At 39.0% G+C, this 19,214-nt stretch overlaps 1 long non-coding RNA gene across 1 annotated transcript in view; it reads right to left on the reverse strand.

Moving 5' to 3' along the window:
* Positions 1–324: 324 nt before the first annotated feature.
* Positions 325–19,214, reverse strand: part of LOC104686196 — a 199,503-nt gene continuing 180,613 nt past the window's right edge. Inside the window, exons 15-17 of the long non-coding RNA XR_005601853.1 lie at positions 8,087–8,306; positions 5,120–5,229; positions 325–1,681 (exon numbers count right to left, since the gene is read on the reverse strand). This is a non-coding gene — a long non-coding RNA (uncharacterized LOC104686196). The remainder of the gene's footprint in view (positions 1,682–5,119; positions 5,230–8,086; positions 8,307–19,214) is intronic.

Raw genomic sequence — 19,214 nt, forward strand, 5'->3', positions numbered from 1 at the left:
GTGTAGGCTTTTTAGCTACTTTTGACAGAGAAAAAACATTTAGAATTCAGATTGTGGTTTTGGTAACTGTAGCATCAACTGTGAAATGAAAATCAGGGTGGTTTTTTTTTTTTTAATAATTCAGAGGTTCTTTTTTATGAATGAAAGAAATTGCAGTCCTAAAAAAGTCAAAGCATGTAATCAGAACTTGTAAAATATTCCATTCTGTTTTATGACATCTCAACTCCAATCAAATAAACAGAGCCAGAAAGAACCGGAGACTTGATTGACTGTTTAAAGGAAAAGCTGTCAGTTTGATTACAGGCAAGTGAACAGACACATTACTAAATGTAAACTGCATTTAATTTTATTATGCAAGCAGCTTTAATAGCGTCACAAAAAAGTTATGCAAACTGAAACACTGGGTGCAATTGCACACAGATTTCTGATAATAAGTGGGGGCTGTGGATCAAAGCTACTTTCAATTTAAGTGTTCTAAATTTATTAGGGAGCAAAAGGTAATTAAAAATGAGTCAGCATCAGAGGAAAAAAATCCCCCCACCACGTTGTTTCCAACCCAAGTGGTAGAGCTTTCAAGTAGGTTTGTAACAGTAGATTCTTGCAGTACTGCAAAGAAATGACTCTATGGTGCTTCTATTCAAAATTTGCAGCATTTTTTGACTCCCTTTTTGCTCTGGTTTCATTCCCCATGTGTAAATAATTTTGAAATTCAAAATTACTCATTAAGTGAGATGGATGCTTGACACTAAGCTTGTGCAGGTTTTTTGGTCTACCCACAGAAGGAAGCAAGACACGAACCATTTCATAGAATCATGGAATCATTTAGGACCAAAAAGACCTCAAAGACCATCGAGTAGGATGGTAAACACAGCACTGACAAGTGCACCACTAAGCCCTGTCCCTAAATACCAACATCTGCATGTCTTTTAAATACCTCCAGGGATGGTGATTCCAACACTTCCCTCAGCAGCCTGTTCCAGTGCTTGAAAACTCCTCTGGTGAAAAAATTTTTCCTGATATCCCATCTATATCTCTCCTGGAACAACTTGAGGCCACTTCCTATCATCCTCTCTGGTTAGGAGAAATCATTATTTTTCCTCACCTGGCTGCCCAGGGGAGATAGTTCAAACCAGACTCAGATGAGGACTTCTGAAAATGCTGGGATATGCAGCTGCTGTAAGCCCAAAAGTGGACTTTGCAGCAGTGCCAGTAGTTCTGGGTTGCTGTATGTTGAGGGGAGATCAGACTTCAGCTGGGTTCTCCCACAGCCCATGGGACCCTGGTTTGCCAAGCTGGAGAGCCCCTCCCTGCCTGCTTATTCCTTCCTCCTGACCCACCCAGCAACACAGTTACAGACCTGGAACTGCTCCAGTAATGCACAGCTGAGAGAAATGTGCAATTACAGCATCTGATGCATGTCAGACAAAACTCAGGAAGGAAACTGAGGTGGGGAGATGGGCAGGGGTGGCTGCTACATGATTCCCAGTAGGAGGGCAGCACAGCTCCCTATCTGAGCACCTGTTCCCAATGCAAAGACAGGAAAAAAATGTTGGAGGGTTTGTAGGTTTCAGCCAGGGAGCCTGTAGTAAAACACAACAGTCCTGAAGCAGTAGATGGCACATTCTCACAGCAACGATATGTCCAACAAAAAGCAATTCTGTAGCAGGCTTTGTTGTTTTGGCTTTAAAAAAAAAAAAAAGAAAAGAAAATTTAGTCACTAGAAAGGAAGCTGGCAAAGCCTGGAGATCAGTGATCACAATCTGATTACATTCAGTGTGGAAAAAGAGAGAAAAAGGGTTAGTTTTGTCAAGCTGAGGGAAATTATGAAAAGTGATTCTTTTCTGACTGGCAATCTTTTTTTTTTTTCTGGCTCCTCAGAGGACTGTTTAGAAACTTACATTAGATGACTAAAAAGACATGGATGTACAGTTGAAAAGATGTAATGTTTTTCAAAAAGCTCCTTTTAGTTCAGTAGCAAAATGAAGGTGATAATTTGAGTAACAGATGTTGCAAAGAGAAATGGGAGGAATAGACAGCAGTCAGTGCAAACTCAGGGTAAGCTTTTGGAGCACAGAAAAATGGAACAGAAGTCAGCAGATAAGAACTTTGGAAAAGATACAATCGAACAGCAGTGTGAATGGTGATATCTGTATTAGGAGAAAAAGAAATCTTAGTGTACTAAATATACCTGTCATGAAGAAGAATAATAGCACAGCTAGTAATGAAGGAAAATAGTAGAGTTTTCAACAAATAATAATAATAATAATTTTTTGTTTGGAAGGAAACAGAATAGCTCACTTATTCATGAAGACACAAGATGTGCTTATTATTCAAAAGGCACTGAAAAATAAGATATTATTTCTAACTGCCAGCTATTCTTAAACTAACTGGCCTGAGAAAGTATCAGCACAAAAGGGCTAGGCAAGGAGATGTGTGACTGATGCAGCTACCTTCAGTACTGTTAAGTCATAGTGCTTAACAAAATTCCACACAATAAATGCAGCTATTCTGACTTCAACCCCAAATATAAAAATTAATTAATAATTATCAGAACAATGAAAGTCACTCAACACAATTTGACTGCAACAAGGCTTGGCAAAACAAACCTGATTTTATTCTTCAGTGAGTTTGCTTCCTGTCTGATTGCTGTACTACATATACATAATAGATGTAATGGATGTATTTTTATTTTTTATCATCACACACACATCTACACACACATCCCAGTTGAGAAATTGGCACTTTACAATATCAATAACCTTACACTAAACTGTTTTAAGCTCTCAAAGGGCAATCCATGAGGGCATACCTTAAGTGGTTTTCACCAAAATTAGTGCTAAGGGATACTCTTCATCATTTCTATTTGTGTTCTAGAAATAAATATAAAATCATTCCTAATACAATTTGGCTTAAGCCTATACACAGGAATTTATCTGATGATATCTGCAACGAGGGCAGAGCACCAACAGAGAATGCTCTCACCATAAGTTGAGTCCAAATCATTACAACAGAGTCAAAAGAAACACTGTATGTGTTGGAACATGGGGTGTTGGTCATGCAGAGACTAAGACCCTCTGTCCCAGCACAAAGCACTTTTAAAAGATTTAAGTACCTTAAATGAGAAACTGAGTATTACTACAGAAGGTAACAGTTTTGGTGCCTACATTTTAAAGGAAATTAAAATTATTTGGGATGACAAAAATTATTGAAAATATTGAAAATTATTAGGTTAAATTAAATAAAATTAAATTTAATTAAAAATATTAAAATTTCTCATAGTGAAAAACTAAGGACTCTATTTATCCTGTCAAAGAAAGGACTGGGAAATGACATGAGCTGATTGTCTTGCTGGAGAAAGATGCAAAAGGACTCAGCTTTAGCAAAGATCAGCACACAGAGAGTCAATGGTTGAATACTGAGGTCATCCACAGCCAGGTGAGAAATAAAGCAATCTTCAAAAAATGACAGGCCTTGACCATTGGAGCAGGACATTAGAGGAATAAATTTGATAACCACAAGCCAGGATTAAGTGGCTTTCTGGAAGCTGTGCTTCAGTTAACCAGGGGTAACTGGTCTCTGGGTAAGGATAATGGGACCAATATTAAGCCTTTTCGTGCAGATCATCAGGCTGCTTGTTTAAAGGTTCCCCTCTAATCTTAAACACTAAAACCTGGTAAGACAAAACATAAGAGTCAGAAGGATAAATGCTGAAAGTATTAGAGGACGTTTAAAACATGTAAATTATAGAGATGATACTGTGCATCTCTCCATCTTGGGTAAATACCAGTATAATTTTGATTCTGCAAAGATCTTAATTATGGTAATGATTTTATGTGGGTTAAGTCCTCAATGTTTCAATAGAATTTAAGCATCTGTTTAGATCAATCAAAGTTTTACCTGAATACCTAAGACTGTGAAATTTCCCTTCTCAATATTAAAATGCACCTTCTGCCCAGTTTATCATTTGTCACTGATTATAACGGATTTCCACAGTCTTTAAGGAAAGAGGAACCAGACTGAATCACATGTTTTTAGTAATCTAAACCTTTCTGTAGCAAAAAAATTTTTAAAATAGAGGTTTGTCTGAGCAGCCAGGTAAGATGAATATAATGGCAAGAGATCACACTTGGAAAAGAGGGTTTGTGAATTTACTGGAAACTTTGTAACATGAAAGAGCATGAGAAAACCTGAAAAATCATACTTAATTTCATGCTGTTTCAATATGCCCCACAATATATTCAATGTACATTGTTGCAGAACCACAAATACTGCCTCTGTGTCTGTATCAGGCACATTTGGTCTTTGATAAAACAATTCCTCCACTCTCATCCTCATCCTCAGTTTCTATATATTGAAACTCATCCTTAATGCGATATTCTTATTAACGGCAGTGGAGAGCACTGGGTCTACTCTTTCCTTCCAGAAACACATGGTAAAAATTTCCAGTTTCTCATTTTGGCCTCCAGAGGTCATCCAGACCTTTACCTTGGAGTGCAGTGTGTGCAGAGCGAGGGTGGCTGGAAAAATCCCATTGATAGCTTCAGTGACTCATCAGTCTTGTTATGGACCAGAATAAAAAGTGAGAAGATATATTCCAAAAATATACCACGTGGAAAAAAAAGAGAAAAAGAAAAAGATAAAAGAGGAGGGGGAGGAAGAAGAGGAGAAGAAGGAGAAGGAGGAGGAGAAGAAGGAGGAGGAGGAGAAGAAGGAGGAGGAGAAGAGGAAGAAGAAAGAAAAAAAGAAGTACAAGAACAAGAACAGGAGAAAGAAGAAGGGGTAGGGGAGAAAGAGAAAAAGAAAGGGAAAAAGAAATCTAACCAATTAATTACAATCTTTTAAATATGTGTTAGAGATTTCTTTGGTTATTTTATTTCCACAGTGGTCCCCAAATGTGTGGAGGGAATGCTCATGTGTTTCCTGGCACAACACAGAGCAATCTTTGACCACGTGGGAATCAAAGAGACATCTCAAGCAGCCAGACAGAAAAGTCCAGATGTCTTGTAGACTATTATACCATTATTTTATTCATTTGGAGACAAAATGCCAGGCTGTGCAAGTCAGATAATTCCTCTGCCCCAGTGCAGTGACAGGGGAGAAGATGTGAGCACACCTGTACCTGCAGAACCTTGTAGGTGGCCACATTGCTCCTGCCACTTCTGCCCTGATGAAGCTGACACAGGAAGCTGGGTTGCGCTGGAGAGGCTGAGGGATGCTGAAGCCCCTCCCCTGCAGTAGGAAAGACAGATTTTGGCAATAGGTTGTTAAGTTAAAGTCTGGAGTCAATAATTACTGGACTCAAAAGAGTCCTTAGCTGTTCTGTTTGTGAAGTTAGTATGTGTGTAAAGCACCCATTTTCCTCTGAGAACTGCCTTAATCTCTTTGGAAATTTGGCAGAATATACTCAGAAAGTACATTACATTTATTCTTAATTAAGAAATTCCAAGAAAGTATTTAACCTGTGGTCTCAAAATGAAATGTGAAGGTAGTTAATGAGAATGGAAATCTAGTCTGAATCTGCAGAGAAATCAGCAAAGTTTTTTATGTAAAAGATCCAGTAGAATGTATCTATATGGTATGGAAATCTTTGAGGGACTATGTCAAATGAAATCCAGGCTATTAGGATACTTATAAATGCAATGTCTTTGTTTCAGTGTTCCTCACAATGTCGTTCCTTGTTTTGCTACTTAAATTCTTCCTACATAATTTGTAGTTATCATTCACAAACTGCCTCATACTTCAGCCCTACTGATTATATCATTCCAAGGGTGTCCCTAGTCCATGTTTCCTCTTCACACAGACATATTCCTCAATATAACAAAATGAAAGGAGTGCTGAAAAAGGTCCCCAAATGTGTGATATGATAATGTATAGCAAGGATAATTGCTGGAACTGGAGAGACACTTGCAGGAACCTAGAATGTCCTGGAGAAAGTACTTCCATTTTTTACAAGTTTCTGCACTTAAACCATCCTATGGTTTCTGCTGCCTCTTAATAAGATGCCTAAGATTTTTTATCAGGTTTTGAAAAACAATGGGCATGATTTCTAGAATAACAGTATCTATTAAAAGGTTGCAGGATGTAAAGTAGCGTGATATTACCTCGAGATGATTACATATCTCTCTTTCAACGTATTTGTCAGCTTCAATTTTTCTTTTAATTTCAAATTTCTACCATTTAATTATCAGGGAGACTGGAGAATGGAGAAAATTCCAGGTTTATGCAAACCACTGGATTCCTTGTGTACATGAGAGGTAAAAGTGAGGGCTGTTTAGATGGAAAGAAATCTCAATAACCTAGAGATAACAATGCTTGATACTTTCATGGCAGTGCATTCGTTCTTGTCAAATCTATGAGAACATATTAGCATACTTCAATTTAGATGACAGGTTTTCTTTGTTGCTTTTACGGACAATTTAGTCTGTTCTCAAATTCAAAAGTGCTTTAAATGACTTGTGCTGAGGTCTTGTGATCCACTTTTATGTGGTTTAGTGGTGGACTGGGCAGTGCTGGGTTAACAGCTGGACTTGATGGTCTTAAAATCCTTTTCCAACCTAAATGACTCTATGGTTCTATGATCAGCAATATCAATAAGGACATCCTGAGTAATTATTCTTTGGCTTTTGTGATATTCAGCAACACAAATAAAAGCAAGCATAAACACATAAACACATTTTTTTTCTAAAAAAATGGCAGCATATGTTATGTTTTAGCTTGTTCCTTTCCCTAGTTTTCAGTCTTTGGGATATTTTACTTGCTTTCTCTTTAAGAAAATTATGTGAGAAACTAATTCCAGATAAATGGCTCAGAGTACCTACTCCTCTTTGGAAAAATATAGAACAGAAAGGGGGAAAATCTTAGAAGACTTGCAGTTCACCTTAATATCAACTTCAAGCACAGTAATGGCACCCTGCATGTCCAGGGCAACAGAACAAATTGGCAGCCAAGGAAACCCACTGAAATATTTGAGAAGTGGAACTTGACTTCGTACTATGTCAGGGATATGGTGGCATTTTCTCCTATAAATCAGTAACAAAATCAAAATTAACTGCTCCAGGTAGAGATGCAGAAATGATGCAATTTTTAAAGCACTGTGCATATCCAGTATATGTTAGCTGATATGAAACTGAAATTTCTCATTTGCATGTTGTTATGCTTTTGTAACAGACTTGAGTGTTTGGTGGCCACAGAAGATGAAACCTATACCTCTCTGCAGAACTAATGCATGTGGAATATATAATCACTCTATTAATTTGGGAAATTTTGAGACCTATGGTATTAATTTATGCTGAAAGGGGTATTTCCACCAGAATTCAGATGAGTCACTTTCTCGGGGAAACACAAAGAAACTTTCTTTGTCTGAAGGTTTTTCTTCACATTCAATTTAATCTGTTATCAGGCAGAGAATGTGTAATAAGCTGCCTTTGGTGTTCTGCACCACGCTTACTGTACGTGCTTATTGGCTTTAGGAGATCTGCCAGAGCAGCTATCAGAGTACCTATCTTGTTATGTCATCCCTAAAATGCTCTTGTACAACAAACTCTTGTTCCTGATAACTTCTGTAATGTTTGAGTTGTTTCAATTTATTCATTGAATATAATCTCCCAACGACTTAAGAAGGTGACCTGCAAATAAAGCTTTGTGTAGTTCTATTGCGAAGAGTCTGGTATTTTTCAAAAATGCTAAAATCAAATTAAAAAGTAACCTGTATTCCTAAAGGGAACACTATGCATAAATGACATCCCTCTGGAACTTATAGATAAGATTTAAAACATCCTGAGGAATTCTGTATTTCTTCATTTAAAATCTTGGTATTTTTTCTTGGAGATTGTACCAACAAGCACAGAAAATACATGCACATTAGAACTGGGAAGGTGTATTTCATGAACGATAAACCCCATCAGCACAACTTACTGCCTATCCTGAGCTGACAGTTTAAGAACTCGGTAAAATACTCTGACAGGTTAAATAAGTGGTAATGGCATCATTATAGCTGTGATGGCCCAAGAATGCGAGTGAGGAATATGTGCAGGGAGCAGTACAGGCATTACTACAGACCTTGGAAAAAGCAGTTTTAATTTCTCACCTCAGAGGAACGTCCTCCCTGCAAGGAGGCCCCTTTTTACCAGTGAGGTGGGGGCCACAAGTGCCCTGCAAAGAGCACTCACAGCAGCACCCGAGGGCCTGGCTCTGCACTCCTGACGTTTTGGTGGCTTGTGGTTGATGGCTGGTTTGTGGAGGTGATTGTGTCAGCCCATGGGAGTTGGTAATTGCTGCGTTATTGCTGCTCATTTTCATTGCGGGCTCTGGTTAAGAGAAAAGAGTGGTGATTAACGGCTTTATGTTGAAGTCAAAGAGTGAAACCAGACTTTCAGTCCTCGCAATTGAGAGGCCACCTATATGCTCCAGGAATCCAGCAGTTACTAATTAATTGAACAACATAATTACGTTAAACTTAGAACAAATGTTCTCCACCATACTTAGTTGAAAGATTTCTCCTTCTGTTTCAGCCTGAAAGGAGATAATTTGTGCTGGAAAGCCCGAAAAATATCTCTTCTGTTTACAAACCTTTTTAACCTGTTTTATAGTTCTGTTAAAATAATAATTTATTATATGTTTGTGAATTTGGCTTGTTTTCCTAGGACTCGTGTTTCTTCCTGACAATTTCCGCACTTACAGTTATGTACTCCAAAACACAGAGAAAATAACCAAGACAGTGAAGAGTTTGTTTAAACTACCACATCAAAGAAGTATGTAGCTAAGACCTCTTAAGGCCAGACATTGATAAAAACCCGTTCAGCAAGTACAAACCAGTAACTGCATCACTGTAATCAAAGCGTTCTCGTGAAGCCCATGATCAAGTGAACACAATACTGGGAAATAAGAACCCATTTCTTGGAAATAAAGTCACTTTTAAAAGGAGAAAATTCATTGTGTGTGTACTTGCAAATGAATTATACCTTTTTAGGTGCTTACAGAACCTTCATCTCTAGAAGGGGTAATATAATTACAGTTAACCTGTGACCAAAAGCTGAAAATGTACTTTTGGATGGAAAGATAAAAGAGTCATCTGCAATGTACAATATATTGAACTGGATAACAGCATTTGCTTCAAAGCTCAAGGACACCTCAGCATCTATAATTAGAAGGGCTCTCAAAGGGCACAGACAGATTCTTTCAACTGAGGTAGGTGACACTTCTTTTAAAACAGCCCCACAGCATGAAAGTCTGACTTCCTTTTAACCTTTTAAGGAAAGTGAAAGACAAGTACTGTCAGCTCTGCTTTTGACTTTACCATCTCAAAGCAGATATACCTCAATAAAAAGTCAAATGATACAGCCAATAGATGTAGTTGCCTTTTAAACTGCAATTCTGAAGTCTAGTGCTGACTGAAGGAGGTTTCCAACATTAATTTATTAAGGTGTCTGAGCTTTTATAATCTTTCTGGAATTATGTTCTCTCCATTCTTGAGTGTGACAATAAAGATTTATACTTTCCCCTCTCTCCCAAAAAATCCCTGAGATATAACCTCCTCATATCATGAAACTGAGGGACTATGACAGAAGCTAATCCTGACCTTGGAGGAGGCACCTTACAAAAGGAAACACCTATTTACTTAGAGGAGGGCCCAAGAGAGGCTTTGTTGCCTTTCCAAACACTAAAGGGTGAGTGATAAACATCAAGTTTTGAATGCTGTGCATAACAAGCAGTATTGGAATGTCATATATTTTTCTCCTTTCCTTAAGTATTTTAAGCTTCTCCTGCATCTGGATAATTGATATGCTCAAGGCAATACCTCCCTGTATGATTCAGATACTGAAAGGATCCATGAGTCTCTAATGGGAACTGCATCTTCATGCAATACAGTGAAATAGCATGACTTCAAAAAGTTCATTATTTTGATTATTGAAGTATCATCTCAGTATTATCTTCAGTACAGCTACTGTGGTACAAGAAATAAATTTATTGGCTCTAAAGGGCATATTATGCTATCAGGTTAATCTGAACCAAGTTCCTGCAAAACCTCAGAGTGAAATCCTACCTCACTTTCTGGAGGCAGACTGATTTTAAAGCATAAAATAGATAAAGCTGTTTTAATATTAAGCTGTTGCTATGCTTTTATTAATTGATGCTATGAACTTAATATAATAATTTGTGTTGATTTTATATATTAGTCCTGTTTGAAGTTTGTACATTGTGCTGCAGCATACTGATGGGACACAGGCAGCTTTGGCTAGCATCCAGGAGTCTGAAATCATCAGAAAACGTTTTTCTTAGTATGAACCAATGCGAAGCAGATTCTGTCTAGAATGGTAGAAAGTCTAAAGGGGCAGTGCTGTATCCCCAGTGGTCTGAGCTTGTGTGCACAGCAAGGCTTCTGGGGAAAAAGCAAAACCAGTCCTTGGGCAAAGCAGGCAGGCTTTTGGCACAACTTCCCATCCCAAAAGCTCTTCTTTTGGGAACACTGGCTCCTCTTCAAGGCTGAAATAGAAGCCACAACCCAGCTGCTATTTAAAGGTTGAGAGCAATTGCTCTGAATTTAGTTTAATTCCATCCATCAATTAGACAGATCTGAAAGGAAACGCAACTGGTACCTGGGGAACGGAGCAGGATTTTAGCAAGGAAAGAAGTGATAAGGTCAGTGTCTCCCATGGGATAGAGAAAGACCACTGATTACCACCTGTGGAACATGCAGATGCAGACTGAAATAAATTAAATTCTAGCAATTATCAGAGTATGCTAATATTAAACTGTACCAAATAGGAATCACTTGAATCAGCATATGATTAGCAAACAAGCTATTTTATTTGTGTAATGCAAGAAGCTAGTTCTATGATTCTAGGGGAGTGGTTAAATCTCTCCATTCTTTTCCAAGCAGTTGTAGACACAGGTGGAATTAGTCTTTATTATCCAAGATATTAGTAATATTTTTTTTTTCATCTGCACCCATGCTTTAGGGACAACATTTAGTTATCCTCATCAGCCAGAAATCCCTCTGGATTTCAACTACATCAGTACAAATGTCTGCCCAGGTGTCAGGATGATGCAAAGAGCTGCTGGCTGGGGTTTGCTTTCTTGGTGCCAGACAATGAGAAGGAAGCCCTCAGTCTCAGATCAGCCCAGATCCAGGGTATCTCATGTAGCATTTACTACCCCTCTCAAAGCTGCAAATGATGGTCTGCAGGTGAGATGCAGAAAGCATGGTCTCTCTGGAGACCCTAAAATAAGGAAAACAATCCCTGACAAGTCCTGTGACTCTGTCACAGCATGCACATGTGTTGGTAACATACTATGCAGCTGGAGAAAAATTTGTCAGACTTCAGCTTACACCAGCTTGAGCTATTTCTGAACATAGACCTCCTGAATTAGGTTGAGATTCACCACAACAGCAATATAAAGGCTGGATGGTTTTACAAATCAGTTTGAAATTATGATGCAGTAATAAAATGGGTAGGAAAAACGGTAACAATGTGAAATGAGTTTTTAATTCCAAGAAAGCAAAAGTAAGGTAATGATAAAACCACTGTTCAGTTTGCACACAGGTCTTCATTCACTCACAGACAAGAAAATTCTTTAGAGCAGGAAATTATAATGAGAAAATGAAAAAAACACTAGGCCAGCTTTAAAAGTCAATTTTAACTGCAGAAATATCATCTTTAATTGTAGAAATAGCCTGAATTCTGAGGACAAGTAGTATGATCTATCTTTTGCTCAAAGTAATTAGTTAAATTCGAAAAAAGAGGTGATTAAAGGCACATTTGAATTAGTCCTTAGACTCTCTAAGAACATTCTTGTCTATGCTGCAAAGGAACAAAAACATTTTTATGGAAGTGAAATAACACCAAGTCCCAAGATGTCACATGAAGAGAGCTTTAATAGTTTGGATGACTCCTAGTTCAACAAGAAAACTGGCCAGGGTCATTACAGGTGGGGTGGACAAACTATTCCACAGGTATAGGAGAAAGGTTCACGAAGGATGTCTGCACTTCAGGCGGTTCTCTTGAAAGCTGTTTATTGCATAGGCGAAGTTACAGCATTTCAGGGAGTGGGTATCCAGAGCCAGCTCTGCAGCTGCCAGCTCCAGCTGTAGGCATACCTGAAGCCACTTTCTGTTCAAGTTACAAAGCATTATATACCTTTCTTTGCAGAGTATCTTAATACATAACAACCAATAAGCACCATACACAATACTTTTACATTTGCCTATAGCCTATCATAACTACTACCATCACCATCTTATAGTCATTATTATCCAATCACAAGAGTAAGTAATTTACAATTTAAGCTTACAATGGAAAATTCTCAGACCTCTCTTCTTCTTCTTGCTACATCAACATTTCTTGTTTGCCTCCGATATCTTTTTGGTAAAAACATGTTTTCTATTTACTTATGCTCTTCTTGAGACTTATTTACTTGGTGAAAAACATGTCTTTGTTTGTAGTCACATACCTTTGTCCTAATCATAAAAATTTCCTTCCAACCTTTGCCTTCTCAGTTATTCAGTGGTCAGTGTTTCAGCAAAACATCTTTTATTCTATATCAAAACTTGCTTTCATTTCTATTTCATCCTTAGTTTCTACATTCAGAGATCTTTCTGCCAAGCCTACATATCTGTGAAACTTTCTTACCAAACTTTCATCCTCTCCAACACACAGGAGAAACACATCATGCCTTGCCAGTGATTTACACAACTATTTGTTATTAGACTGAATTCATGGGGGTTTTTTCTTCATCCTGGCAAGGTATAAACAACTCCAGTGCAAATACAACCTTGACAAATTTATTCTGAAAGGCAGTGGGCTTAACAAGCTAACTGTGCCATCATGTCATATCCCTAACCATGTCAGAGTTGACTTTCTGCAGCATCTTCCATTATCCATCTGTCAAAAAAGTAGGAGCCCTCAGCTTCTTGAGAGACAGACAAAAAACTCTTACTTTCATCTGCAGTAGCAATAAGCAGCAGAAGAACTTTCTCTGGATCCTCCCTGAGCACTTCACTACCTTGCTTTGCCTTAGCACTGCACTAAGAAAGAGCCAAGGCACAGAGGAACACGCTTGTTTTAAGATGGTTAGAGAAACCGGACCTGAGGATGTTTTTCCAGAGACTGACCACTAACCAGACCTTGTCCCACCTAGCTATGTTAAAATGTCAGAGAAGGACTAACAGTGCCTCCACCATCATGCATCCTCATTCAAGGAATAGTCCACGGGCAGGGACAGAGGCCAGGATGCTCTGACCTTCAGCCTCTGTGTCATCCAGGCAGGGTCTGTGCCAGGAGCAGAGGTCAGGCAAAAACAACTTCTTGCTTCTGAGGGGAGTCTTGTCAGGAATTTCAGCAGCAGCTTTCAAGAAGGATGCCAACGAACAAGTCTGAATAGCAATGATTTCCAGGGCCAGTGACTCACTCCAAGCAATGGGTATCCTGGTGTGAAGAGCTGTGGCACCAGCCCCAGGAAACCAGTGCCTGCCTGGGGCACTGCAGGCTTGGGTTGTATTTATGCAGTAGCTGAAATCGCTGTGTTGGGGATACCCACACTGTTTGTTCTGGTTGACTTGTTAAAGCAATTTTCTGCTTCTAACAGCACTCCTGAGTGGTCATGGGAACCCAGTGCCACCATGTGGCACCTTGGTCAGGAAGCCACACTGGTGGCTTCCCCCAACACATGGCAGACGGAGATCCCCACTGCTCTGTCATTGTATATGGGGGAGGAAGGGAAGGTCTCCCTGGCCTCCCTCCTCTTCTCCTGCCAGCCCCTTCTACCCAACTAAATCTGAATTTCCAGTGGCACGTGGGTCCCCACCCTCTGTCTGCTTGGTCCTGCCGAGGTGCACCTCTATCCTCACCAGACCCCTTAGATCCTTATGTGGCCCCCAGAGACACAGACCTGTTACCAGGAGCTCTCCTGGCAGAGGGTAATGAATAATGTTTCCCTACAGGCAACACACCCTGAATTTTAGCCCTCTGCTAGTCTTTAGCACACTGCCCAAGAGAAGCAGAAACCACTTACGTGTTACTTATTCTTCCTAAATTTGTTCTTGGGAAGAGCTGAGGAATTATGGTTGAAATATTTAAAAAAATCCCACCTAAGGCAGAGGCAAGCGTAGCAAATTTCAGCTTGAGCAGTTCTGTGTAGTGATAAAGCAATGAAAATAGAGCTACTGGCAAATACTAAGCAGACTTAGCCACAGGCAGTTTTATTAGCTCCAGCAGGAATGTGTGGTGTTTTTCCTACAAATACTGCATTGAAGTGCTGTATCTCTCACTCTGCTTCTGTTCAGCTAGCAGCAAAACCCTAAGCAAACTTCTCTGTATGCACAACCCTAATTGAAAACAAAGTAAATTAAATGAATTCTAAGCAATGCCAATAATAGCTACTAGTTATTTTGCAGTAAAAATACCAATATTTTATCAGTTTTTAATAACTGTGTTTTCCTGCTGTTTGCAATGACAAGAAATTTCTTCCAGTAACAACACAGTTCTTCCCATGAAATTATTCAGCAGGCCTCAAATGAGCAATATATTAAAACCATGCTAAACAAAATTACTGAAATGTAATTGTGCTGCAAAGAAACGTATAAAATTTGAATTTCGATTTGGTGACTTTGCCTTAATCTCATTTCCAGCTAAACTCTTTTGCAAGAGTTTCCATTCAGTAACTTTCACCATCACTGATAAATGGAAAGGAAGATATAGTGCTGGGTAGCACAAAACAATTTCTAGGAAATGTATTATACATATTTATCTTATTTTATGCTTGTAATTTATAAAAATAATTTGTGATTTTTTTTTAGTCTCTTCATTACCTGAAAAAAATATTTAAAGTGTTTATACAATTGCTCTGCTGTGAATGCAATTATCCTGAATGTGCAATTAGACTTTCCAGTTAAATTATGATAATAAGTTTATTTAGAATAGTTCCAGCCAAATATTTTTTTGAAAAGCTGAAGTTCTACGTAAAAAATGAAAGGTTGGTTCTTCACCCGGCCTGTATTCTCACTCCAGTGTCTGGATTTGTGGCACACTTCTTGTGGCCTTATGTTTTATGAGATTCATCAACCAAACAAGAGGTAACAGCACTTTCCTCATGCAGATATTCAGGAACAAAATTCCTAGGTTTCATTTCCAGAGAAAGCAAAGAAAGCAGTGCTATTGTTGAGCCTGCACTGACATGTTCCCAGCTGGGGCCACTGAGCCCCTTGCTCTGGGCTCTCCCTTCGCAGAGAGCCCAGAAGGGCTCAGAGCACAGGGGATCCTTTCAGTACTTAGTCTGGGTAAGGAAGGGGTCTTCTTCAGTGATTCAGGAGTCTATAAAATATTAGAATCACAATCCCAGGGGTTATTCAAATCTGTCTTTAACACTGTACTGAAAAGAGTTTCTTTGGTTGCTGCTGAACAGAAATACTGAGAAAAAAAATCCAAGAGTGTTGAAAGGTTTTGTGGTGACAAAGAATTTCCAGATATTTCAGAGAATGTTAAAGAATAAATTATTTCTGGTTTATTGAATATTCCTCAGATACTAGTTAAATGTCAATTCAGCCCCAAACTGTCTTTCTCCTTCATGGTACCCTGCCTTATTCAGAGGCCAAATGATCTTATTGTTGAGCCTGGTGAGACCACATCACATGAGAGAATGGAGACTTATGCAACTCCCATGTGGTAACATGCTGATGGAGAAACAGCTTTTATGCCAAAATCATTCTTACAGAACTTGCCCATCCAATTCTAATTAGAAGTTGGAAAATTTTAATGAAAGAAAACCATGAATATTTAAAAGACAATAGCCTGCTGGTAAAGTATTTAAATTCAGCTCTTCTGCTTCTCTCTTTTCGCCCACCATCCAGCCTTTGCCAGTGCCTCTCTTGGGGGACTCGGAGATGCACAAATTGTAGTCTCTCTTCCAAGCATTGGCTCTGATTTCCTTCCAGCCAGTTGTGGTCAAAAGACTTGCTGGGGAGAAAAGCTCCTTCTTGCAGAACAGTACTTGTGAGGTCTTGCCAGAACAACTGGGCTTATCCCTCACCACTCCATAGTCACTGGCACAGATTTCTAGTGAGTCATTGCTGCCAAAATAATCTGAAATGGTAGCTTACATCTAGAGCTATACAAAATATTTTCACTTCAGTGACAATGCCCCTAATTTTATTGGTCATTTCCATGGTAAATACTCTACAGCATGGCTAGAGTTTGCAGTCATGATCAAACGTTGTTTTCATAGGTGGTACAAATGTGTAAGGCTGAAACTAAGTACACAGGCATGTTGGACAGCTCAAGGCACAGGTAGCAGCTAGGGAGATTTATTAACTTGGCTCCATATGGTAGGCACCTAACTTCCATACAAATTACAAAAGTTAGGTACTTAGCCTGCTTGGCTGTTTTGATATACACTCATCAATGTGTACCTACACTGGCAGGTCTCTAGATACCTTTAAAACATACTCCATTAAAGCATAAATCTCCTTACAACCACTTGAACTTTCTCTGTGCTAGGACTACCTCCTGAAGGATATGCAGGCATCTGTCTGCCCCCTCACCCCTTGAAAGCCATGTGGAACTATACATATCTCATTCTGTAGCCTTGAGAGTCTGGGCTCTTGCACACAAATCAGATCAGAAATTGGAGCCTCTTTATTAAAATGTATCTGGATTTTTTCAGTTAAAGAAAGAAGAATACAAAAATTACTCCTCTATTCTCACATACTAGCAGAAAATTAGCTTGAATGCACAGAATTATATAGTAATAAATAAGTCAAGAAAGAATGAAGATTGCATTAAACACCAAAGTGATCATGAGCAGTGGCAGTTAGCTTCTTTAGGCTCTTTTAACCACATTTTCCCATTCTAGTTTCCATTTGTTAATTTAAAACAAGTGTGCATTTTCCCCGCTTGAGTTTTTCTTAGCTGTAACGGTCACCATGGTTATCACAAAGACAATTTAAATGTTAGGAATGCACAAAATTTATGTTTAGTGGTTCATTCCAGAATATACTTAAAACTCCTGAAGCCTGTGGATAACAAAGGTGGTTAAAGAAACCTCTCTGTTCAGTCATATTTATTTCATAGATTTGTTCACCTGTATGGTTAAGACTTTAATAGGACACATTCCTGAGAGATGGAAATCTGCATCTGGCCCTTAAACTGGCTGTATGTTTTACACCAAAGAATCGTTGTGGGTTGCAAACAAGAGGAGCTATAATCCTGGGAATGGGCCTAGGAGTGCCTTGTCCTCAGTTAGTACTTGTACCAGGCAGTTCCTTACAGAGAGGAGAATTTATTACCTCTGCCTCCTTCAGCAGTGCCTGATTTCCATTCAGTAGTTTAAAGAGGAGAGTGTTATACATATATCTGGGGAACCAGGAATTTGACTCAGGTTCCTAAAATATAGGCAGTCAGGATTTCTCTCCACTGGCCTCCAAAAAGTGCCCATCTGTCCCTCTGTCTAAACTTGGCAACCTGAATATTTCCTTTAGGAGAACTCCTTTACAAGACATCCATAATTAAGGTGCAAGATTTACTTACATCTCTTTTAAGATGTATTTTAAGATGTATTTTATCCTTAGCTGGTGGTCCTAACCCTTGTGCAGACCCTGCTGGCAGTGCTTTCCTCTCCTCCTCCTCCCCTGCCTCCCTCCAGCTCTGCGCCACTGCCATCCACACCTGCGCTCCCAGGCAGCACAGGCAGCAGCAGGACTTCCAGAGGGGGAAACGAGCCAGCTCAAATCGTCCCCACTGTGGGTATTCCTTGTTAGACTCCTTGCAGCTCTCCAAACTCATCCCTGATTGCTGTCTTTGCTTTTATTTTTTGTTAACAAAAACCATTAAGCTGGGAACACTGAAATCCCCACTGAGCCTTCTCCTTTTCCAAAACTGCCATATACAGCCTGGCGCAGCTGTAATGAGAGTCTCAGAAACACAAAATCAAGCCAATGTAGTAAATTCCCACTGGAAATGATCACTGACATCTATAAAGTTTAACATTATCCTCTGTCTAATATAAAGTCCCTTGGCAGAAATGATGCAGACTTGCCTTCACTAAATGTATTAGTGGAGATGGGGGATAACTCTTGCTAATAAATAGAATGTAAATACTCCATAGGTTTCCTGCATCTGAAATGAACAAAGCAAATGGAAAATTAAAGGAAAAGGAAGAGGAAAGAAAAAAGTGTTTTCCTCTTTTGTTCAGGTTTCTGTTTGTTGGGGTTTTTTTTATTTTCTCAAGACAAAGTAGGAACTGTACAATTACAAAATCATTTTCCATGCATCTTGCTAGAGGTGGCATCAGATGAACTCCAAGATTTAGACCCAGCTGAGGGTTCATGCAGTCAAGACCTTCAAGTTATGTGAGTTCAGTGTTTGCCCTCTTGGCTTTGATATGATTGTGGCCAAGTCACTTAATTCTGTGTTTCAGCCTCGCTTTTGCTCTGGTAGTGAGAACTGAAGCCAATTGGTTTTTGCAATTATACTTATTCATAGCAAAATCTGAAGGTTGCTCAATAATTATTATTTTCCTGTTTTGTTTTGCCACCAGGAAAAAATCCAGCATACAGACTCAGAGCAGATGACATTAACCAATCTGCTAGTAAAGCTTTGACTCAATTTGTGGGAACAGCAGTCCCTTGAGACTCCCATGGGTCCTGTTTGCTCAGGACCAAACACCTCTGCAGACACAGCATGTGGGTCACAATCTGGAGAGCTGTGATTCACAGCCGTGGCCTGAGCACAGGCAGAGGCTCCAGGGAAATGAGGCTGACAAAGGGATCCATGTGACCATTTTCATTGCAGGTGTAAAGACGAAATTTTCCGAATTCACATAATTTTACTGTCTTCAGAATTTGTCATGCTGATTTAATTTTCTTGCGCAAACAAAAAGCAATACAGAAACATATAATTTCCAAAGAAAAGAAAATATTTTTTTCTTTTTCCTCTTAATTTTCTCTTATATAATTTATTTCCTCTCTCCTTGTCCTACACCTGCAAAACTAGGCTTTCTAAGGAATGTCCTAATCTTGCATGTTGTAGCATAGCAATGCTTTCCTTTTGGCTGGAGCTTAGAGAAGTGATGCCAAAATAAAAGAAAAAAGAAAGAAATATGGAATTACCCATGTATTGAATTTATCTCAAAGGGGAGAACAAGAGACATTACACTTAAGAAAATCCAGGTGTATGGAACAAGCATATACTGCCTTAATTGAAACCCAGAAACATTTTAATTGC

Source organism: Corvus cornix, chromosome 1 (genome assembly GCF_000738735.6).
Source record: "Corvus cornix cornix isolate S_Up_H32 chromosome 1, ASM73873v5, whole genome shotgun sequence".
Classification (NCBI taxonomy): domain Eukaryota; kingdom Metazoa; phylum Chordata; class Aves; order Passeriformes; family Corvidae; genus Corvus; species Corvus cornix.